Here is a 21,512-nt window from a genome sequence, read left to right on the forward strand (position 1 = left end):
GGCAGACAGAGACAAAGATAAGTCAGGGTGGGTTGGGATAGTAAATGGTAAGCATGTTTGTGTCACACACCTACCAGTCCAGGGTATCGAACCCCTGACTGACTATATACTGATATCACATCTGTTATCCCTGAACAGTGGATATTGTGATTTATGCTAGGGGCATCATATAAGAAATTATAAAAACCCACTGAACATTGAGTCCAGTTGTTGCACACTCACAACCACCTCCACACAGGACACGAACAATGAACTTCAGTACATTAAGACACCAACACACACCTGTCATATCTGGGCTTAGAACTCCTACCTAGCTAGTTATTACACTACAGCACTATGCAAGTATAGAACACACCATGGAGATTACTGGAGTACTCTTTCCCCAAAGGTTTATTTCACAGTGAGTGACATCAGCAGGATTGCCAAAGTAGGGTAAATGAATTGTAGTGGGTGTGACTAGCCAAACATGCATTGCTCTCTACACAGGCATAGGAACAGACACAAAAGCATCCACAACTCCCATGTGTGAAACTAGAACCCCTACCAGAGTTCTATATCACACTACAGCATTACAATGTTGCTGGAGTACTCTTTCCCCAAAGGTGTACTTCACAGTGATTGACATCAGCAGGATTGCCAAAGTAGGGCATTTGAATTGTATTGATTGTGACTAGCCTAAATTGCCATAATTAGTCTGTATGCATTAACCACTGTTCTGGCCAGACCAAAATAACCTGCCTTTGCAGGTCATGTACCCAGAACCCTGTACACTATAGTCACAGTTACTAACCACTAAGCCATCACAGCACTACATGAAACTGAGGTTTCACCAAAGTATTCCCATCATAGGCTAATCAAACTGAACATGTGAAAGGAATAAGGCTAAGCTCTCTCAACTCAGTACTGGCGAAACCTGTCAGGAGGAGAAGGAAACCACACTCACTACAATTCCAGTCTCACATAGACCTATCATGACAGCAAACCAAACACATAAACACACAAAAACATACTCAGAGGCTCTAAATAAAAATCTGCCTAAACAGCAGAGACCTCCAAAGCAGACACCCAAGCAACCGCTACCCCAAAACAAAACACGTGCAACACATAGCTCACAAAGCCAGTGTGCCGAACAGTCACAGCCCTTAAGGCTAAACAACACACCTGATACACTTGTAATAGGTGACTCTATCGTCAGGCACACTGACGTCCCGCTCATCAGGCTGAACAAGGAGAAGGTCATGGTGAGCTGCCTGTCGAGCGCTAGGATCCGCCACATAACACAAGCACTCAGGTCACTCCAAGGCAAGTACAAATATGACTCAGTCATTGTCCATGCTGGTGTGAATGACCTGAGACGTACCTCCCTGGACTACATGAAAAGAGACATAGAGGAGCTCTCTGAGCATGTGGCCCAGGCCGGTATGACCCTGACCTTGAGTAGCATCTTACCCTCACCAAGAATAATTCCACAATATGAAGACAAGATGATCAATTTCAACAATTGGCTTAAGTATTGGTGTCATTCAAAGGGGATCCAATGCCTGACAGCCTGGGATGACATGCTCGACAAGCCACGATGCTTCGCTAGGGATGGCTTGCACCTGTCATCCCTGGGCTTTCAGATATTGGCAAAGGCTCTTGCTATCCCCATAGTTCCTTTTTTAGGCAAGGCTCAAAAAACAAACCCACCTCCATAGGTATCACAAGGGATAAGAAACTAAGAGTAATGTTACTCAACGCCAGAAGTCTAAACCTCAAGATGCATGCACTCGAAACTCTCCTTAGCATGGAGAACATCGATATCTGTGCAGTAACAGAAACCTGGTTCAAGGCTCCCAAGAGCACCCAAGCACTACCAGGTTATACCTCATAGCATGCTTTTCGGCCACAAAACTTGGACCGAACCAGAAAAGGAGGGGGAGTATCAATATTCGTCAAAGATACCCACACCTCCAGGTTGGTGGCACAGCACAAAGCTTCAGAGAATATCCATGTGCAACTAACAGTGGGTAAAACTGCCTTCCAGTTTATACCTGCTACAGACCACCCTCCCAAACCCAGGAACCCCACTCGGACTTCCTGAGAACACTGGAAAATACGAAGGTCTCTCCAAACACCATTATATTGGGTGACTTCAACTACCCAAACATTGACTGGGAGCATTACTCTAGCTCCAACACCCTAGCTCAAAGGTTCTTAGAATTTATAAACTCAAATGCTATGGAACAACTTGTTACCACTCCCACAAGAGGGGAAAACATACTGGACCTGATCATCACCAACATGGGGACTCTATGCTCCAGATCAGAAGTGTATCCCTCACTGGTAAGATCAGACCATAAACTAATCTCACTGGATATTCACATACCGACCCCACCCCCTGCCCAGAAAACCACAGTGAAAAACTTCTCTAAAGCAAATTTTACACTCCTCAGAACCGAGGTGGAATCCTTCAAAGCCCCCAGGCCTGTGGAAAATACATCCCAGACTGCAGAATACTTTATAAACGCATTCTATGAACACCTTCAGGAATGCATGGATCATGCAATCCCAAATAAAACCAAGACCCAATCCTCCAAAGGCAGACGTCCTGTCTGGTGGACCCCAGCCATAAACAAACTATACAATAGAAGGAGGAAGCTACTACATGATAGAGCAAAATCCCAAAAAGGGAAGGCATCTCTGATAAGTGTTAGCAAAAAACTACGGGCACTCATAAAATCATCTAAGGCCAGCTTCGAGAGAAAAATTGCACAGTACACTAAGGATAATCAAAAGGCTTTCTTTAGTTATGTTAGGAACCTGGGTGGGAATTCCCAGATATGCTCAGAATTAGTCCAAAATGATAAAAAATACACAGAACCCACAGACATTGCCAACATCCTAGCTGACAGGTTCAGCGCAAACTTCTCCCCCCCTCCCCACCAAAAGGGCAAATATCTATCCCAGCAGAGTGCTGCCCTCCTGACATCTCAGATGCTCAGGTAAGAGCCGCCCTCTCCAAAGCAAAAAACATCAATGGGACCAGATGGTGTCCAGGGCTGCTTCCTACATGAACTCCAAGAAGAGCTAAACCCAAACATAAAACTACTGTTCAATCTCAGCCTTACCACAGGATATGTACCCAAAGAGTGGCGTACAGCAACAGTGGTCCCTCTCCACAAAGGTGGGGCCTCAACAGATCCTGGAAACCAATGCCCCATAAGCCTGACTAGCTTGGTCAGCAAAGCTATGGAAAGGATCATCATGGACCTCATAAAAAAAAGATATTGCGGACCTACAGACACTGGATCCTACCCAGTTCGGCTTTGTTAAGGGCAGATCCTGCCTCTTAAACCTGGTCGATTTCTTTGAAACAGTCACCAAGGCCATTGACGAGGGGAAGGTGGTCCACACAGCCTACCTGCACCTCGCAAAAGCCTTCGATACAATACCCCACTTGGGCATTATAGATAAGCTCACCAGCTTAAATATAAACCCCTATGTCACTAGAGGGGTTGCAAACTGGCTCAAGGACAGAACCCACATGGTTAGAATTGCTGGAGCCATGTCAGACTCCAAACCAGTTACAAGTGGCATCCCACAAGGCTCAGTCCTGGGACCTCTCCTGTTCAGTATATATTTCTCGGAGGTACAGGCCAACACGGAAGGACTGTGGCTGACCAAGTTCGCAGATGACTGCAAACTGGGCGCCATAACTGACTCTCCAGCCAACACAAGCATCCTCCAAAAGGGCTTCATAGAAACAGACAACTGGTGCCAGAGCCATGACCTCAAGCTAAACGCCAAAAAGTGTATAATCATCCCCTTTGGCAAAAACAAAGTTCCCACAAATTACCACATAGATGGTAATCCATTAAGTACGGAAGAAGTAATTAGGGACCTGGGGACCCAAGTTGATAGCAATCTCTCATTTGACAACCACGTGGCCAAAGTGGTTAGAAAAACATTTTATATAGCCCACCTAATCATGAAGGGATTCACATCTAGATCAGGGGAGGTCATTGTGTCTCTTTACTCATCCCTCATCAGGCCCATAATTGAGTACAATGACCCTTTTGGGATGTACCTTACCAGACACCTGCAGCAACTGGAAAGACCCCAAAAGTACCTCACCAAGAGGATCAAAGGGCTCAAACAGATGCCATATGCTGCCTGGTTAAAGAAACGCCAGCTCTACTCAGTGGCATACCGCCTGCTCAGAGGCGATCTGTGCCTGACGTATAAAGCCATGTCCCACCCGGAATTAATGGACATGCTGCACCTCAGAAAATCCAAATCCAATCGAGCTACGCGCTCGAGAGACTTGAACCTCAGCACTGAAATAAATAGGACATGCTGGAGGGACAGATTCATAACCCAGAGGCTCCCTTCTCTCTGGAATAAAATCCCAGTCCAGGTTAGGCAGAGTCCCTCATTGACTCTCTTCAAGAGGAATCTTGATGAGTGGATGGGGGATCGTAGGTTTACCCCGGGTATCAATTCTGTGTCACTGTTAGACAGAGGCAAAGTATACTAACCTCGAAAAAGGGCATAGCAAAATTAATTTAAAATGGGTGGCGAAAGCCAAACACACTCTGGCTAGGCTTATAAATGGCCTAGGGCAGATAGCCTAGTATGAACCTATGAACCTATGTATATACAGTTGTCCGTAAAAGAACTCTCCAAAGCCAACTTCATGCTACTCAAGGCAAAAGTGACAATGTTTGTGACACTCATGGAGACAGGAGCTGACAGTTCTACTGATGAATCCTGCACTAAAGCACTGTATGAGCACATCCACTTGTTCATGATTCCTGACATCCCACATAGAACCACGGTGCTCACCTCCCAGATAAGCAAGACAGTCTGGTGGTCTCCTGCCTTTAACAGAGTATACAACAGAAGGTAGACACTGTTGAAGAGAAAAAGAGGATCTAAGGATGCAGACAACTCCCTTACCAGCCCCAGTAAGACGTTGGCATCCCTTATGGACTCCTCCAAAGCTGGTTATGTAACTAAAATCACCACAGATTCCACAGACAACCACACAACATTCTATAGTTATGTCCAGAGTCTAACTGGCAATGCTCAGAAGTGCTCTGAGCTACAACAGAATGGCATTGCATAGACTGCTCCCATGTTTGTGCTAATATCCTGGCAGATTGATTTAGTGCTACATTCACCCCATCTCACCAAAAAAGGGCCCATGTCAGTACAAAAAGGGTTCTTTTGCCCAGTAATCACAGCTACATAGGCAGAAACTACACTATCCACAGCTAAGCATACAGCATCCATGGGGCCAGATGACATCCTGGGCTGTGTACTACATCAACTACAAAATGAAATGGCAACTCACCTAACCATCATGTGTATTCATAGCCTCGCATCAGGCCTGGTGCCCAATGAGTGGCGCACAGCTGTAATTATCCCACTCTACAAGGGGAGATCCAACTTGGATCACTGGAACTACCATCACATCAGCCCGATGAGCCTGTTCTGCATGGCCATGGAATGCATTATCAGGGAAGTTTTGAATGCAGATATTGGCAACCCTCAAACACAGGACCCCACAAAGATTAGGCTAATGGAGGGACAGTCTTGTCTCCTGAAAGTGATTGACTGCTTTGACTCAGTCTGCATATCTGCTGAAGAGGGTAAGGCTGTCCACAAATCCTATGTGGACCTTGCCAAGCCTTTCAACACCATCCCCCTGTCCAGAAACATAGATTAACAAACTATTCCGACCATACATCCCTATGCCACCCAATGGTTTGCCGCATGGCTTACTGACAAACCCAAACTGTAAGTGTAACTAGCTCCAAATCCATCCCTGCACAATTGACAAGTGGAGTACCTCAGGGTTCTTTCCTGTGACCACTGTTGTTTGGCATCTACATCTCTGAAGTACAGGCCAACAGTAGAGGACTCTGGCTAACAAAGGTAACAGATGACTGCAAAATGGGAGTCATTATACCGCATGATATGTTACTGAAACCAGCCTGACATCATACAGGTAGGATAGAGTACTGATAACATCTTGTGCCCTTGTCATGTAAGGTCCTGGTTATGGGATTTGCAACAGTTGGTAGTGTATTGCAGGGCAGACATGTTAGGCTGTGGGGGGATACCTATTCATGCATGATGTATGCTGTTTGTTCCTGTCAACCCCATTAATGGTGCATGTGTACATATATGTTTCTGCTAAGTTCCCACCTTATCTACAGATGTATGTCCATATATACCTATATAGATATAAATATCTGCTTACATATATGTGTGTGTGTATGTGTGTGTGTGTGTTTGTGTGTGTGTGTGTGTGTGTGTGTGTGTGTGTGTGTGTATATATATATATATATATATATATATATATATATACATATATCAATATGTTGTATCTGTTACACATTAATATATTTCCACACACACATACATCTAAATGATGGAGCACATTCTCTGTACTATGAATGACTGGGCTGGATGATATGTTTGTGACTACAACAAAGTTATGTATATCTGAGATGGCTTATAGGTAAATCACTTTAGCTAGGGTGTGCATGATCCTGGGTTCGAGCCTAGCAGAGGTTGCTTATTTTGTTGCTAGGCAGAACAAGGGCTGATCGATACAAAGTGATTAAGGCACTTTAAAGCAGTTGTAGATGGGTTTGTGCAGGTTTGCTTGGAGGTAAGCACTGCTAAAGTCTGGTTACAGTTTCTTATATTCAGTTAGCTGCTGAATTGATTAATCTGTGTAGACATTGCTTAGCTCAGCACAAACCCACGCAAACCTGCTTACAACTGCTTTAAAGTGCCTAAATCAATGTGTATCCAATAGGCCGTGTTCTGCCCAGCAACAAAATAAGCAGCTCTTGCAAGGCTCAAACCATGGACCCTGCACACCATAGACAAAGTGATTTACCACTAAGCTATGATAGATACAAAGAGTTTTGATGTTTTCAGAAACATATCATCCAGTCCAGTCATGCAACAGTACAGAAAATGTATACCAACATTTAATTGTATGCGTGTGTAAATATATTACTATCTAAACAGACACAACATATCTAGATATGTATGTATATATATATATATATATATATATATATATATATATATATATATATATATATATATATATATATATATATATATATTTATATATATATATATGTTGATTTTTAAAACTATATAAATATATATCAATATATATTAACATATATACATGCATATGCCTACACCGACACATATATGTGTCTACACCTATATGTCTACAAATACACAGCACATTACATATGTGTACACAGATATATATCTATGTAGGTATATACAGACATAGTTATATATATATGTTAGCAGATACATATATCTATATAGGTATATATGGCATTACATCTGTAGATAGCAGTGGCAGTTTAACAAATACACATATGTCCACAAGCGCCATTAATGGGGTTGAGAGAACTCACACACTATACGTCTTGTACGAATAGACATCCCTCGCCACAGCCAAACACATGCACCCTGCAATAAACTATCAAGTACAGTCTGCCTCCCATAGGACATGTAATATGAGGAAGCCATCAACATCCCCAGGATAGAGATACGCAGACACAGATATGCAGATACAGATATATATATATATATATATATATATATATATATATATATATATATATATGTATACATATATGCATGTGACTAAGAAACATATGTAGAAGGTGCACACAATATGGAACAGCCACTATGCCTACAGTTAACTACTGAACAACTGGACACTGTATAGGCCACCCATACAAATGTCAATCGTTGCCTGCAAAACATACCCATAGAAAGGTCATAGGAAAGACACCACATACAGGTTTGCGGAAATGGGAATCCTTTGATTGTGTACTATAACAGTTCTATATTGCCATGTCATATAGCTGTTCAGATACTGACAGCCATATAAACAGAGTATTGCAACTGTGGAACAGTTACACTAATACAGTAGTCTGGAAAGGTTCACAGCTGTTGCTGTCCAGGCCAAACCCTTCAGATTGTACAATAGTGAAGACAGACTGGGCCACAGGATACCGAACAATCAACAGTATGTACTGCAGGTGTGTAGATCAGCAGCCTCTATCTGCACTCTGTACAAACTCAGTAGGAGGTAAAGACGTTTTGTGATTGAATGGGTTGTAATTGGTACATAACAAGGCATAACTGACATCATCACGAGCACACTGACAAACAGAACAGTCTGTATGGCAGGAGACAGTAGGCTTGCAGTAACCCAATTCATGAAAGTAATGTCAATATAGGTGAAGTATACGGTACTGTACATCCAAATACCTTGTGCCAGCTCACCCCTGATACCCTCACATTTTGTAACAGCCTAGGTCATTTATGGTGCTCCCCACCCTCAATCAATAATACAGTCCCATATACCACTGTTACATACACTGGCCTCTGGAGTGCATAAGGGCACACATGTATTGTGTAGGTGATGGCCACACATATATGGCCCCAGCCCCACTGTATGTGTGGGGGATACAACAGCAGTGGACTAATGGCAGCAATGGCAGTGTGATATACTCACAGCCCACTACAGAATAACCCCCAACAGCATGACATATGTGCAAAGCTTGGTATGTAGATGGAGGACAGAGGCTGGAACACAGGCACATGTGTGGAACATTGTTGCCATACACTAAGCAAGGTGCTGGTGTTACAGGATAGTCTGCAACATGCCCTTAGTCAGGGAAGTGAGGTTAGACACACTGATAGCACGCAACACACACGCTGCCAGTGTAATATCTGACACAGGACCTGTGTGGTGGACAGACAACACATGATAGGCATACCTCTGCCCAGCAACAGGATATGCCCACAGCAGTGAGATATGCAGACAGACTGCATTCCAAGGTACACTAGTAATGTACACACACACACCCTGTAACACCAGTACTATGCAAAGCATAACACAACTGTAGTCACAGTCTGTCTGTAGTTCTGATCCTTCTACAGATTTGAGTGTGCAGGTTCTCCTGTAAGAGGTATTGCTACCTGCTGTCTGTAACACTGATGCCCACACACAGGAAGGATGTCCATCACACAGTAAATGTAAAGGGACCACACCCACATGCTGTAGGGATTTATAGTGGTTGGTTGCCATGACAGTGGTAATTGGCAGTAGTGCACATGTGTAATTATATATATATATATATATATATATATATATATATATATATATATATATATATATATATATATATATATATATATATATCTATATATACATATGGATGGCTATCTGGATAAGTATATGTACATATATAGTCGTAGCGCAAGGGGATGTCTAGTATGTATAGCAGGTATATTACTTGACTATTGCTACTCTCATTGGAATTGTCTTCACAGACATGGTGTGTGTGGAAGGTGACATTTGCTTATAACATTTGTGTCTTTGGCTACTGACAGACATCCTAAGGAAATCATTGTAAATTACCCCCACTAGCATGTAATGCCCCTGTGGAGTGCAGCAGAGATATTGGCCAATATATGTGGAACTTCAGAAACACCCTGTACAGTCCATAGGTTTACACATAATCCCTTAGTGCACAACATGTTTACCAGGCCTGACAATATGGATGTAGACAGCTATGTGGATGGGTATAACACATAACGACTTGTATACATTTGCCACCATAGGTTTTGGATTCACACACTCCTGTCTGGCTTGACACATAATGACTGCTGGTACATGGGTGCCATGGATACATACTACCCACTAGATATTGACATACATCTGTACAGTATCCCACTGCTTTGTCTAACATACATGGCTTTTAAAGGAGGCCTGGCAGCAGTACATATGGCAAGTATTAGCACATGACAGCTCACTGGGTAAGTACACTAGGCTGCTAGGCATGTAACAATGCATTGTGCAGGCTACAGGCAGAATGGATCAACACTGGCCTACATCTCGTATGGGGGAATGCACATGTACCTGCATATATAGCAGGCTAAACAGCCATGTCACAGCACAGGGTAAGATACACCTGAGTGAAAGTGCCTCACCACAACCAATGTGAACACAGCCACAGCCACATATGGTAAGCTAGCATATTATTACAGTATATGGACTATCTGTTCTACACCATCCTCATGTGTGCCACTCACAGAATGACCCAACATATACTGGGCTGCCACACAGTTTGGTCTGATGGCTGTCTGTGGAATGGACATTTGTGTATGGCCCTACAAACATGTACAGCAAAACGGTACCATATAGTGGGGCAGCATGTAACATCAGATAGAAGGGAAGCTAAAACAATGACATCTTCCACAGTATTTACACAGGCTAATGTACATATTAACAATACACACACTGCCGACATTCACCATCACTACACAGACCTCAGTACTGTACAAACATCCAGAGAATGTCCAGGTTATGTCATGATATATAACCCCTACTGTACATGACATGTGCAGCAATCTGATATATCACTGGCTTGTTATCAGATATGATGACACTATTTATGGTGTATGGCACATATGCACCACTTCATGCACAACATATGTATAAAGGTTGACAGAGGTATGGTTGACAGCACATACACAGGGCCAGTATAGACATGTTGCTGTGATAACCACATACATTTACCATTGTAACGGGGTTTGTTGGAACATATGTCCCATGAGGGATATGAAGTCAGTAACTGTCACAGCCTTCACCATCTAAAGACTGCAATCCTCACACTACCTTCTGCATTCCACAGATAGATGCACCATGGCTAACACATGAAACCAAAGGCACAACACTGCCTAGTCTGCAGATGACCATGCAGATGGGGATTCCTCATATACATGGAACTGACATGGCAGGTATTGCGACATGTACGACAGGCATATCCAGACAAACACTGTTAAACCAACATTACTCCAAATGCAGTATAGCAGCACTTACAGTCTGTAGTCAGGTCAGGCACGTCCCCGTCCTGTTCGTTGCTACCTTTCTACAGTGTATGTTGTTAGAGGTAAATCCCCAATCCATCTGAGATGGTGTTTGCCAAACAGCAGATCTAGTTCCTGCTCAAAGTGACTGTAAAGAGCCAACACCAACATGATGTTCCTAGGTATTGATGTGTATTTTCATGCATTTGGCTATGGGAATCTTACCACAGCTGCTTCACATTCAATCATCTAGGGGAGGGCTGCAAATCATGCAGAGGCCATCAGCTGATGATGAGCGTCACTTAAATTACACATGCTGCTGCCTAAGCAAAGCAGGTGTGGGGCTCCCTATCCACCAGAGAGGGGGTGGGGGAGGCGGACAGAGGCAAATACATGTCAGGGATGGGTGGGAGAGTAAAACTGAAGCATGTTTGTATCACACACCTGCCAGCACAAGGTATCAAACCCCCAACAACTATGTAGTGCTATCACAGTTCAATGCAGTTATTGGATGAACCACATGGGTTACCTGCTGTAGAGAACTCAAAACATACTTGTGATGGTGAGTGATATCTGCAACAGGGATAGAGTAGATATATGGTAGGTGATGTACATGTGCCTGTCTGCATGAACAGGTGCCAGCGTCAACACAGGCACACTCACACAGGGATGCACACACACTGACACACTTGGCAGGGCCAGCAGTGCAACTCATCACTAGTAGGATTTGCCACAGCACATTGATGTGCAGGTATCACATGCACCACATAAGTCATACAGAAGTCATATGGGCAAAGAGTATGAGGAGGTGTCAGACATCAGACAGGATGCTTCAGTATGCCCTGTGGGATTGTAGTGAGTGTGGATGTGGAAATACGCACCATACAACACACACACACGAACACACAGGGTGCCAGTTCTAACATGCATGGGTGCATGTCTGAACAGATGTGTGGTAGTCAACTGTGCCAGCAGGCTATACAAGGCTATCCGATGGGTATACATTGGCATCAGGCCACATGACAATAGTCTGCATTTTGGCTCAGTCCAGTAGTTTCTGCATTTGCCCATACAGGTGGGTATTGCATCCCCCATCCAGTCACCTGGGTGACTATTGTGTGTGGCCAATGCTGTGCATCACTTTCCATGTATGTGTTCCTTAGTCCATGACATGGATGGTGTCTGGGATGTGCACACCTCTCACTGGCATGTACAGTGACATGTGCTACTGTGCCTGGGGTGTCTGGCCCATGTTGTGAACACAGATTATCATCAGATGTGCCAGTATTGCCCACCTGTGCCAGGAGTTGGTAATGGGCAGCAGGTTTACCCTGCACCTACATTGATAGCATGCTAACAGCATTCACTGATGTCATTGTCATCTGTCCATACACGGCATGTTGTCAGGCATGGTATGTCCATTGTGAGTCACATGTGAAGGCACCATAGGTGGTGCAGGTATCCATTGGGGAACATGGTGGAGGTGCACTGTCTGCATGTATGTGCATATTGGATAGAAGGGCAGGGTGACATGCCCTCTGTAGCCCACTGCTTTCATTGCGTAGTTACTATCAGTGGCCAATATGCAGTGTACTACTGACATATTGGCTGTTGCCTAGGCATGTATGCACATATGACGCATGGGTTGATTGTGTGCTCTGGGTAATAGTAGGGTTGCTAACTGTGATTGGCTGGCCTTGATGTCACATGTATGGGTATGGCTTTGCACCCAGCCTCTCAGCTAATGCACAGCTGTTATCCCTGTATGGTTGACATTGTGATATATAGTAGGGCCATCATAAAAGAAATAAGCAAAACCCCCTCCACATTGTCCACACTCACACCCACCTCTACACAGGATATGAGTTACAAATACACACACCTGCCATGTCTGGGAGTTAAACCCCTACCTAACTAGTTTATTACATGACAGCACTATGCAGTTATAGTACTCACCGTGGACATTACTGAAGTACTTATTCCTTAAAGGTGTATTTCACAATGAATGACATCAGCAGGATTACCAAAGAAGGGCATTTCAACTGTACTGTACAGACAGTGGGACACACACAAAACATCCGCAACTGACATTTTTGGATATAGAACCTCTGACCAAGGTCTATAGCACACTATAGCTTAGAGCTGTTAGAGGTTGCACCACATGGATTAGTAGAGAAATCCTTCCCCAAAGGTGTATTTCACAATGAAAGACATTAGCAGGATTATCATAGAAGGGCATTTGAAATGTACTGCGAGTGAGTAGCCTGTAATACATTGCTCCATACAAAGACATTGGAACACACACAAAACATCCAGAACTGCGGTGGGTTGAGATAGAACCCTACCACAGTTCTAATACACACTACAGCAGTATGCAGGTACAGGATGCACTACAGAGATTACTGAGCTACAACCTTCCCCGAGGTTTATTTCTAGGTGGGTGACATCAGCAGCCTTGCTAAAGTTGAGTATATGAATTGTATGGAATGTGAGTTGCCTAAAAAGCATTTCTCTCTATTTAGTCAGACACACACAAAGATATTCACACACAAACACACACAGTTTTCAAGTCTGGGATTAGAACACCTACCTAACTATTTTAGCACACTACCGCAGTAAACAGTTACAGGACGTGTTACAGAGATTATTGGGTCATGACTGTCCCAGAGGTGTATTTCTAGGTGAGTGACATCAGCAGCCTTGCCAAAGTTGAGTATATGATTTGTATGGAGTGTGAGTAGCCTAAAAAGCATTGCCATTTTCTCAGTCAGACACACACACACAAAAACACACACTCTCACACACACACACACACACACACACACACACACACACACACACACACACACACACACAAACAGTTGCTATGTCTGGGGTTTGAACACCTACCTACTTTATCACACTACAGCAGTACGCAGTTACAGGATGCACTACGGAGATTAGTGGGTTATAACTTTCCAAGAGGTGTATTTCTAGGTGAGTGACAGCAGCATTGCCAAAGTTGAGTATATGAATTGTATGGTGTGTGAGTAGCCTAAAAAGCATTTCTCTCTACCCAGTTAGAGACAGACAGACATACACACAAACACACAATCACACAATTACCAGGTCTAGGGATAGAACTACTACCTAACTAGTTTATCACTACAGCAGTACACAGTTATGGAACATGCAATGGAGATTACTGAGCTACAGCTCTCCCAAAGGTGTATTTCACATTGGATGACCTCAGCAGGCTTGTCATAATACTGCTATGGGGAGGACGGTGTGTGCATGGGCCATAACCCATTCATGTATGGGTTGGCATGCCATATGCAGACATACACAGGGTCATATGTCACAGGTACGTGTATACAGCTACTAGATGACTACTTCCTTGTACAGTCGTGTTGCACAACTGGCACGTGCACCACATAGTCTGTCATGCTGATAATTACTGGTGGCTAGTATCTACAGTGAGTAACATCTGCACCTCGTGTTTGGGGCCCTTTGGCTTTGTGCTGGGTGGGACAGGCCCGGATGGCTCCCGGTCATGGTCACCCTCTTCCACACATCTATGTCCATCTATCTTAGGCTTATTATAGTGTGTGGTCCTTACATATGTGTCTGTATTCCTATACACTGTGTGTGAAAGGCAGGAGTAGTGCATGCTGACATGTGTCTGCACTACGAACTGCAACTGCCAGTTATGTCTGGTCCACTGGTGTTTGCAGACGTAGCCTTCATGTGTTTAAGTGTGTGAGAATGCCCAGTATGACCTTTCAGTATGTTGTTGACTGACATTGCCTTCATTCCTCTAAGTGTGTGAGCATGTCCAGTATGGACATCTGTATTGCATGTGTGGATCAAGTTCAGCTAGTTAGTACTGCGGTGCTGACCTTTGTGTTGTACACCAACAGGTAGCATGCTGTGTCTGCAGGGTATCCATCGGTCATTTAGCATTGACTGTTGCTACATCTCTGCATAATGGGGGGGGGGCACCTGACTGTTTCTACATTTCTACACAGGAGTGGGGGGGGGGGGACCTGACTGTTACTATAAGTGTATGTAGCATGGGGGGGGGGGCACACCTGATAGTTGTACACATTTGCTAGGACTGTACTGGTATGTCAGGTACTCCATTTCAGTCTGTATTCTTACCTATCGTGCTGGCTAGAGGCATACCAGTATACTACAGATCTTAGCTTTAATTACCTACATATTAGATTTTGACTTACTAGCCTTCACAACTTACATCCAACTGCCTGGCCTGCTGTAGTCTGTCTGTGTAGGCCTGGGGAGGAGTAACTAATAGGGCTCATTCAGAGGCCATAGTACAGCAGTTGTTTGTGTTTGTCTACACCTGTCCTGCTGGCTGAGACTGTTGTTGGGTATGTGTACCTTCCTGACTGGCATGTGTGGGTCTTATGGACACACATGTCACTCAGCCCATTCCTTGCAGTGAGTTTTGTCACCCTGTGTAGTACTGGTTACTATGGTGATTCCAATATGTATTACATATGTCATGGTGCCACTATGGGTGTCTACTGTCTGCTGCCATATCATTCATCCACCCAATTCCTTTGCATACTCAAATCCATACCATAGCTACAGGTAACAATATATTCTACTCCATTTGGCAATTGGTAGGTTGATTGACTTACCTTGAGGGTGTGCCAGACTTGAGGATGGTGCTGGAAGGCTGCCTATGTCAGATGCACATAGTATACTCCCTATATGTGGTTGAGCACAGGTAGTGTCATGTTTTGCATCCCTTTTACTGTCTCTGCGAGTCAGAGAGAGGTGTCATTCCCTGGGTCCCTACTGTGTCAGTGCATATGCTATGCCTTGCCTCTTTGCCAAGGCCAGGGCATACTGGGCATGCCTCCTTCTGCCTACTGGGGCAGGCTCAGGTTATTCCTCCTCTGAGTCACTCTGCACCTGTACAGGCCTTGGCATTGGTGGGGGGGGCTGGGTGGCCCTTCCCCATGCTGTTCCTGCTGCAGCTATTTCCGCAGGATCATATTTTGTAGCATAGCACATACCATAACAATTTGGGCACATGTAGCTGGTGAATACTGCAAGGCTCCACTGGATGTGTCTAGACACTGGAACCGTGACCTGAGCATCCCAAACTCATGCTCTATTATATGTCTGGCCTGCACTTGTGTCTCATTATGGCATTGTTGTTCAGGTGTGTGTACATTTCTGATGGGTATCATCAGCCACAGCTCCAGTGGGAACCCAGCATCCTCCACTAGGTGACCATAGGGGATGTCCACATAGGCAAATCTGTCGTACAGCTTCATCAGATACCATATGTGTGAATCGTCATAGCTTCCAGGGCAGCCAGCAAACACATTCATTATAATGCCCTGGGCATCACATATGACCTGACAGTTGATGGAGGGATGACCCTGCAGTTGATGTAAGCCCTACCCTGCTCACCGGGTGCTGCTTTGATGCATATGTACGTGAAGTCTATAGCACTCACTACCCCAGGGTATTCTGCTATTTGGTGGAAGAGACTCATATTGCTGGTCAACACCTCATGTGTGTTGAGGAAATATACGTGCTCACTGGCATGTGCTGCAACGGCATCCAGGAACTGGTGGAATACTCTGGATGCTGATGCCTCTGAGATCCTCATGATATCCCAGTTGTGCTTTGTGAGGTACCTGTGGCTAGGATACCTAGGCCTGCACATACCTTGGTATCCACTGGGATGGGTTCCCCTCGGCCAGTTTGGTGTGTCAGGTGTGGCCGGCACAGCTCAACAATTTGCTGTAGGAGGTCTCTGTCCACCCTATAGCGCTCCACTATCTCTAGCTCATGTAGCCCCTGATAGGTTACCCTGGGTCTGTACACTCTTCTCCGTCTCCTCACTGTGGGTTGTTCAGCAGCATTCACATCCTCACCACCCTCAGCCTCTTGCACATGATGTTCTATGTTGCCTGCTGCAGTCCTTCTCATTTTGTAGGTTTGTTTATTAAAATTTCCCCGCATGTATACCCCATTGGTGTAGAGTGTGGAAAAAACAGAGGCAAAGGTGTCTGCTTAGTTTATAGTAGTGTCCTGGGCTGTGCTGGTCTGCTGGTTGTGTAATTGGCTGATTCTGATACATTTCACCTGCCAGCTAAGCTTGTTCTCCTTGATTACCTTCCTACTGCTGTTTTCCCTTCCCATTGCCTCCCTGTTTAAACCCATGTGCATGCTGCATAGAGTGCTCAAATGTGCACAGAGCTGCTGTTTCCTGGTTTAACTTCCCTTTTCTTCCTGTAAAACCCAGTGTACAGCGTGCACACCCGCTTACACTTTGTAAAGAGCGCTAGGCAGATTTAGACACATCCCTGTGTTAGCTGTGCTAAGCTAGGAGTAATCCCGTGCCACAAGGCTCCAATCTGCTTACAATATGCCTGACACTCCCCCATGATGTCACCTATATCCTAGTCTTTCACCCAGCTATTTATACTTTTACACTCTTGGGACCTGCCTCACACCCTGTGGAAAACTGGGATTCACTAACCTTTCCCTCATTTGCATAGGATTGCCTGCTAATGCATAGTTACATGTCCCACACTGAGCCTCCCCCCTTTGCAACCATTGCTCACTGGCCAAGTTGTCTTATGTCTGCCATTGACTTGCATGGTAGAATACTGATTTTAGCTAGAATGCTTATATTAGGTTTATTTTATTATTTTTCCCCCCGATCCTGTTTGCGCGCCGCTGCCCTATGCTTAAACAGCTGAGATCGGCAAAAAATAAAATAAAAGTTTTTTTTATTTTTTTAAACAGTTTGCAATACCAATGGCCTTCTAGTTGGCCATTGGCATGCTTCCTCAATAATATGCAGCCTTTATTTGGAGCTGTCATAGCTCCGTTTTGTAGTTTGCAGACATGTACTCGGTTACTAACCGAGTCCATTTCTGCAGACTGCACTCATCCTGCACTGAGAGCTGCCGGCTTCCTGGATCACAGATTACCCTCACTTGCATGGTTTTCACCTGCAAATGAGGGTAATTTTCATACAGGAGCTTGGTCTGTGCAGGATTAGCCTAAGAGCTCACATGCACGTCCCGGGAGCTCATTCCTGTATCGCACGCCAGCCATATTGCAGAAAATAGCTCTTAGACTAATCCTGCACACTGTAAAGGGCTTTGTAAATCCGGGGTTGTATTTAAAAATGTTACAAAATATTGATACACTATAAAACAACTCCCAAAACCTCATATTGGAAATATATAACAAAAGATCACTCAGTACAGTTAACTGAAGATATTAAAACAAATATCTTATTATCGATAAGATATACATTCTTTATACAATACTATAAAGTTTTTAATTGGAAATCCTTGCACAGAGCATTCCTAACCCCATATAGAAACAGTAAAATTAGTTCTTCCATAAAAGGAATATGTTGGAGATGTGAGCAAGTACACAATGCAGATTGGAACCACATTTTCTTTGATTGTGTTAAAATTAAGCCATTTTGGAATGGTATTGATAAGTTTCTACAAGCTTTATTTAATGAATAATTTTATTCAACTGAAGCTCTTGTATTATTAAATGTGAACGAAGGTCCTCTTTTGAATAGGTCAAACATGTATTTAGTATGGTCTATACTTGCAATTTCAAGGAAGTATATAACAAGAAGATGGAATATAAACACAATACCAAGTATGGAAGACTTCTACAGTCTACTGAAGACCACAGCATTAGTGGAAATTAAAATGAAAGAACTAAGAATTTATCCAAAGCCATTTATCAAAAACCCTTGGGGGAAAGTCTTATCGTTGATTGACACTATACAATAATTGATCGGACACACTACTAATGGATTGGGCATACTTATAAAGTAACTGTACACATTAAGATCTGTTATAGTGTCAGGCTAATGCAAATAGTGTACATAGGTTGTATAAGATTCTATGTATAAATGCTATGAAATTCATTCAAATGTATTTGAAAAATAAAAAAAAAATTTGAGAAAAAAAAAAGAATTATGAACAGGTGTCTCTGACCATAACTTATTTACAGTGCATTGAACACTAGCATTGTGCTTTGCTGCAAATTCAGGAAACATGCAACTTTGCTATGTACTATTCTGATGTAAGATAGTTGCTAACAATTCAGTGTTGCTAAACTCCATTCTAGGAAAACTGCATAAACAACATCTGCTACAAAGCAACTTTAAGAAAGTGAAATAGTACTTAATGCATATGTGTGTGTTTTTTGTAGCATTAAATGTATTAAAACTTTATATAGGTTCACTGATATGTTTCATTTTTAGGCACGTGAGGCAGTACTAAGTGTGTTACGGACTTCAAAACTGTAAAACACTTCATGTTTGTGTGTGTGTTTTTTTTTTCTGTTACAAGTAATACATCAGGGCAGCTAAGGCTCCACATACAACAAACCAAGGCCAGGTCTTTTGGATCATAACCCACTTGTTACATGTTTTCAAAATGGAGTTCAAGATTCACCTCTCAAACTTTGCTTTGGTCTGATAAATATTTCGATATCCGTGTATCAAACAAATTGCAAAATGGTTGTGGAGAGATCAAGAGGAGATATGTATTTTCCAAGTACCCAATCATAGTCCTGTATATTACGTGTTCTCAACTTTGATATCAAGATTCACCTCTTAACTTTCCCGTCATTTTGCTCTAGAGGTGAGTTTCTTTGCGACTATGTCTCAGACACATGACAAGTACAAATGTGGATACATTCTACATGGTCACATCTTGTTCTGTTTGAATGCATTCTCTGATGAATAAACTTATCAAATCATGAACAGAATGAGTGGGAGACCAGTATTTTTGCTAGATTACTAAATACAACAGATGGGAGAATTTGTCCCTTTCTCCATAATTGTCTCAGAGTTAGTATATATAAGTGGAAGTGGGGTGTGTGGGGAACAACATACCTTAACCGCTTATAAAACAGTTACTTTACTCTTATTTTTTGTTTTGTTTTGTTTTCTTGTAGTCCAGTTTCAAACAGTTAAGTCTAATGCAATGGACTTTGAATAGGCATTGATTCGGGTATTCATCATGTACCTATATATATATATATATATATATATATATATATATATATAGACACACACACACACACACACACACACACACACACACACACACACACACACACACACACACACGAGTCTACTTTAGATAATCGAAATGCCACTTACTTGACTTTTAAATTGTCAAGACGGAAGCACCGAAAATCCATTTCAACTAACACTGACATCACCGACAAAAAACTACAGGTAAATAACCACTTGCACACCATGGTGAACTTTGTCCCTTTCCCCACTGTAGTGCAATCTTGGAGTTGGTATATTAAGTTGGGGGAGGGGTGCAACCCCCTAAATGGGTGGGTTCATGTGGTTCAGTTGTCATTTTTTGTGGTGTGGCCAAATGGTTACTTACTTGTAGGTTTTTGTCGATGGTGTCAGTGTTCTTTGAAATTAATTTTCGGTGCTTCTGCCTCAGAGATTTAAAAGACAAGTAAGTGGCATATTGATTATCTAAAGTAGACCCAAATATAGATGTAGCTATAGATATGTATATATCACTTATACACACAGATATTTAAATATGTATACATATATATATATATATATATATATATAGATATGTGCACACAGACACATAATACAGATGTATGTGTGTCCTACATTTGGCCATACAAATTAATGTCACCCTTCAAGCCATGCTTGCATATGTTTTTATACATGTGTGGTTGTGTATGTGCATCTGTGTATATGAGAGAGAGATTATGTGTGTGTGTGTGTGTGTGTGTGTGTGTGTGTGTGCGCATGTGTGTCGGCATTTGTGTCTGTGTGCACATGTATATACACTTGTGTATCTGTGCTTTGCTGATGTATGGCTGGGTTAATTATTTCTGCATTACTTGGAATACATGTCTTCTCTTGATCTCTTCATAGTTAATTTCTCTGAGCATGAGAAATATTGGGATATCATTTCAAATTTGACAATCTCACAGGGAATCAAAGAAGGAACATTTCAAGATTTACATTAGCTGTAACTATACACTTTTGGTGGAATGCAATTAAAAAGGTTAAAGGATAATTGAATGATACAAAGTAAAAAACACAGTGATTTTATTTTGAAAGGAGCAGGGTGCTTTTGTTTGCAAAGCAGAAAACCATAAACAGCTTAACTACATGTCACAGGTCAAGTGAGTTTTACAAGTACAACTTGATCAAAATATGAATCCTTTCTCTAGTTTTGTTATTACTCTTGTAAAGACACATAATTCATCTTTTTTTCCATAATTTATCTTTTTTCCACTAAAAAAATGTTTTCCCTGTGTTGTTTTCCGTATGCATAGGAAATGCATGTGCTGTTGACTGAAGTGATAATCATGTGGATGTCTCCAGTGTCCAAGCCAACAGGAAGTTTCTTTTTATGCTCTACCTTATAATTAATGCTATGTTTATTTAAGTCACAAGAAGTCTTTTTTGGATAATGCCTTCATTCAAATATCTTAAACTCATTTCTTATTTGAACTGAGTCTTTTCAGATCTAGCATTATGTAAGATGCTTGTGGACAGGAAGTCTGCTGCAGTGTACTTGTCTTACATA

This window comes from Protopterus annectens, chromosome 1.part0, assembly GCF_019279795.1.
Source record: "Protopterus annectens isolate FY-2018-M chromosome 1.part0, PAN1.0, whole genome shotgun sequence".
NCBI classification, from domain to species: domain Eukaryota; kingdom Metazoa; phylum Chordata; order Ceratodontiformes; family Protopteridae; genus Protopterus; species Protopterus annectens.